This window comes from Gossypium hirsutum, chromosome A09, assembly GCF_007990345.1.
Source record: "Gossypium hirsutum isolate 1008001.06 chromosome A09, Gossypium_hirsutum_v2.1, whole genome shotgun sequence".
In the NCBI taxonomy this organism is placed as follows: domain Eukaryota; kingdom Viridiplantae; phylum Streptophyta; class Magnoliopsida; order Malvales; family Malvaceae; genus Gossypium; species Gossypium hirsutum.
In genome coordinates this window covers 43086393-43091073 of record NC_053432.1, presented here as the reverse complement: position 1 = coordinate 43091073, position 4681 = coordinate 43086393, and the positions used below count along the sequence as shown (strand labels likewise).

General features: G+C 32.1%; 1 non-coding gene across 1 annotated transcript; it reads right to left on the bottom strand.

Annotated features, from left to right (window-relative positions):
• Positions 1–1453: 1453 nt before the first annotated feature.
• On the bottom strand, positions 1454–1540 carry TRNAS-GGA (transfer RNA serine (anticodon GGA)). The gene has a single exon. It is a non-coding gene; the product is annotated as a tRNA-Ser (tRNA).
• Between the last annotated feature and the right edge of the window lie 3141 nt (positions 1541–4681).

Below are 4681 nucleotides of genomic sequence, written 5' to 3'. Positions count from 1 at the left end.
TCCGATAGCCGGCTTTCCCTATTTGTTTGCTTTTTGCCTTTTTTACATAATTTAGAATGTTTTTTTGAAATCAAAGAACAAACAGTGAAAAAGCTTTTTCCCCTTTTCTTTCCAATTCTTTCCAAAGGTCAACAATCTGTTTATTATCTCGTCGAAACTTACAATTAGGGATCAATTTGAGGAGTTAGATCTTTGCAGAATAAATCAAGAAAAAAAGGAAACTCTTTTGGTTTAATTTATTTATCTATTTAAAATTATATTATATTCAATTTATTTATATATTATATCTATTTTATTATATATATTCTAATATTTTATATATTTTTATATTTTTATATTTATATATTAATATTATTTTATATTTATATATTATTATATATATATTTATTTCTATTTTTTGTATACATTATATACAATACAAAAAACAAAAAAGTAAAGTATGGATATTGATCCAATTCATCTCATTAATATTTGTAGTACAATCCTTCAGTCGATTTCGCTTCATTTAGTTCAGTTTTAATTTTGGTTTATGAAATTTCAATAAAATTCAAATTAATAAGTAGTCCTTATGTCACTTTACCGAGGGCCTCGTTTCAAAAAAATACGCCGTCTGGGGGCTTTACCGGGACTAACTAGTAAAAGGCCTAGAGCCGGAAGCGATCTTAGAAACCAATCGCGCCCCGGTAAAAAATCTCAATACCGTATTCGTTTAGAAGAAAAACAAAAATTGCGTTTTCATTATGGCCTTACAGAATGACAATTACTTAAATACGTTCGTATTGCCAGAAAAGCCAAAGGGTCAACAGGTCAGGTTTTACTACAATTACTTGAAATGCGGTTGGATAACATCCTTTTTCGATTGGGTATGGCTTCGACTATTCCTCAAGCCCGTCAATTAGTTAACCATAGACATATTTTAGTTAATGGGCGTACAGTAGATATACCAAGTTATCGCTGCAAACCCCGAGATATTATTTCAGCGAGGGATGAACAAAAATCTAGAACTCTGATTCAAAATTATCTTGATTCATCCACGAATGAGGAATTACAAAACATTTGACCTTTCACACATTACAATATAAAGGATTAGTCAATCAAATAATAGATAGGAAATGGGTTGGTTTGAAAATAAATGAATTGCTTGTCGTAGAATATTATTCTCGTCAGACTTAAACCTAACTAAAATAATAAAACAAGGGTTCTGCCCCCTTTTCACCTGAGTTAAGGTTAAGTAAAGGAAGACAGGGGAATGGGTTTGATTCGGAGATTTTTCTCCTATTCATGTATGATAGATACGTAAGGAGATTTTCATTCCCTGTATGCTATTTTACGTATTCCATATTAAAAAGGAATTGGGAATAGAGAATCTATACTAAAGAAGGGTCTAATTCTTTAGTATATGTTCTTATTTGATACATTGTAGTCAGTTACATTGGCGAATTAGGTGAAGGTGCGGAAAGAGAGGGATTCGAACCCTCGGTAAACAAGAGTCTACATAGCAGTTCCAATGCTACGCCTTGAACCACTCGGCCATCTCTCCTACATAATTATTATGGCCGATACCCCGAGCGAATAGCGAGTTACTCATATTAGATTGTTCGATAGGTACGAACAATATCAATTCTAACTAGGAAACTTGCTATAAAAATAGAAAACTTTTCATCACTTTTTTTTATCACTTTTTCTTTAGCCTCCGGGCTCGAAGAATTTTTAAAAATGGAATGGGTCTACTTTTATGTTATTTCGTACTGTACACTTCCTTTGTTTGTGAGATCATTTTATTTTCTCACGAGGGGTAATGAAAAGAGTTATAGAATGGATTGCTACCTATGCCTAGATCGCAGATAAATGGAAATTTTATTGATAAGACCTTTTCAATTGTAGCCAATATCTTATTACGAATAATTCCGACAACTTCAGGAGAAAAAGAGGCATTTACTTATTACAGAGATGGTGCGATTTGATTATTATTATATATATTTTACTTTATTCTCTTTATTCTTTATTTATTATTTACTTTTTTATTTACTTTACCACTCTCAGTCTTAGGAAAAAGACACATTATTCAGAATAGAAAAAAGGCTATTGAAAACAAAAAGAAATCTACGCTTGTTGAAGGTGAAGTTTATAAATAAAGCAATTCCTTCTGTCGTGTATCCCCGATTAATGCAACCTCAGATGCTTCATTTGTTGATTCGAGTATTGAGCGAAAGGTTACACCTATGGGTCTGTATTGTGGGTCAACCCTACTACACTAGTACCAATAGGCGGCATAGAGGAAGAAGCACTACGCCTAGGAATCAACAACACGAAAACTTTGTTATTAATGATTCCCTTTCTTTATCGGGATCGGAACTAAGAGAAATGGTTGGGACAACAAACATCCATCTTGTTCGTACTTTAGATACCCATATAACCATCGAAGTAGCTATTTATGATACTATGCAATTTGTGCAACCAGATGTGCATACAATATGCATGGGATTGGCTACTTCAATGGGATCTTTTCTCCTGGCCGGAGGAGAAATTACCAAACGTCTAGCATTCCCTCACGCTCGGCGCCAATGAGTTTTTTTATTTGATGGAAAGAAAAAAGAAGACTATGCCTTCGCCATATGAAATATGAATTAGTAAGTAATAATAGCATGGCACTTCGAATTCGATATGATATTTTTTTTGATTTCTTTTTTTTTCAAACCATTAGATTATGTATCGAAAGAGTAGTATGAGAGAAAGGGCATTTCCAATTTTATCTTAGCTTTCGTGGGCCCATCTCAGCGTCACAAACTTTTTTTCTTTTCACACCAGAGGCTATTAACAATATTTATAACAATATTTATGTTATAAAATAAAAGAGTACGAAAAAAAAAGACTATTTTTTTCTTTCTTTTTTTGAAAAAAAAAAACTTTGGGATTGCTGAATCACAGACGAAATAAATATATAAAGCAACGGAGCCATCATAGTATTTTTGAACTTTTCTGAAAAAAAAGAAGAGTGGTAATTGGATTATTTAGTGATCTGGGTCTAATAGACGCTCTCTATATTTTCTCTTTTCTTTTTTCGATGAAAGAAAAAAGAGAATTCCATTGTAAAGCCGTATGCAATGCACAAAAAATGCCTGTACGGTTGTTCAATTCTATCTTTTTTTCTTATTATTCTTTAGCTATTTTTAGCTATTCTTCATCGCATTTGTAATGCGATGGTCATCGGTTCGATTCCGATAGCCGGTTTTCCCTATTTGTTTGCTTTTTGCCTTTTTTACATAATTTAGAATGTTTTTTTTGAAATCAAAGAACAAACAGTGAAAAAGCTTTTTCCCCTTTTCTTTCCAATTCTTTCCAAAGGTCAACAATCTGTTTATTATCTCGTCGAAACTTCCAATTAGGGATCAATTTGAGGAGTTAGATCTTTGCAGAATAAATCAAGAAAAAAAAGGAAACTCTTTTGGTTTAATTTATTTATCTATTTAATATTATATATTATATTCAATTTATTTATATATTATATCTATTTTATTATATATATTCTAAATATTTTATATATTTTTATATTTTTATATTTATATATTAATATTATATTTATATTTATATATTATTATTATATATATATTTATTTCTATTTTTTGTATACATTATATACAATACAAAAAAACAAAAAAGTAAAGTATGGATATTGATCCAATTCATCTCATTAATATTTGTAGTACAATCCTTCAGTCGATTTCGCTTCATTTAGTTCAGTTTTAATTTCGGTTTATGAAATTTCAATAAAATTCAAATTAATAAGGAGTCCTTATGTCACGTTACCGAGGGCCTCGTTTCAAAAAAATACGCCGTCTGGGGGCTTTGCCGGGACTAACTAGTAAAAGGCCTAGAGCCGGAAGCGATCTTAGAAACCAATCGCGCCCCGGTAAAAAATCTCAATACCGTATTCGTTTAGAAGAAAAACAAAAATTGCGTTTTCATTATGGCCTTACAGAACGACAATTACTTAAATACGTTCGTACAATAAGGATTTAGCCCGGACGGGTAATCCGATTGAAGACTGAATTTAGCTTGGACTGGCAATTTAGATCCAAGCTCATGAGAGTAATTGTCGTTAAAAGGGATTTAGCCTGGAGTGGTAATCCTGATAATGCTCTATAAGTTAATACTACAGGGGATTTAGTCTGGACTGGTAATCCCACCGTAACATGTAAAGTTCGCGAGAGTGTGTACTTGGGATGATCACTTGTATGGCTTGATGATAAATGGGCTATCCATCGAGATCTTCGAGGAATTCAATGGGATTAACATGAGAAATAAAGAATGGAAATATTGAATTGATTAGCTCATCTAAAATTAATGACATGATGTATTGATATGAGACTAACTTAATGATTGAGTTCATGTGTTAGGGAAACTATGTCATACTTGTTGGAATTATTGCATAATATGGTTGTATGCTAATTTACCGGTAAGATTACTTTCCAGCTATCTGAACTTACTAAGCATGTAAATGCTTATCCCCTCTCTTTTCCCTTGTCATACAGATCTCGCGAATTCGTGAAGATTGGAAGACGGTTGGAGCATTGTCAACACTATCAACTTGTTTCGCTTTAGTATATAGAAACTTTTATTTTGTTATAATGGCATGTATAGGATTCGTGGTTATTTTGTTATATGTGTCATTTGGATAGCC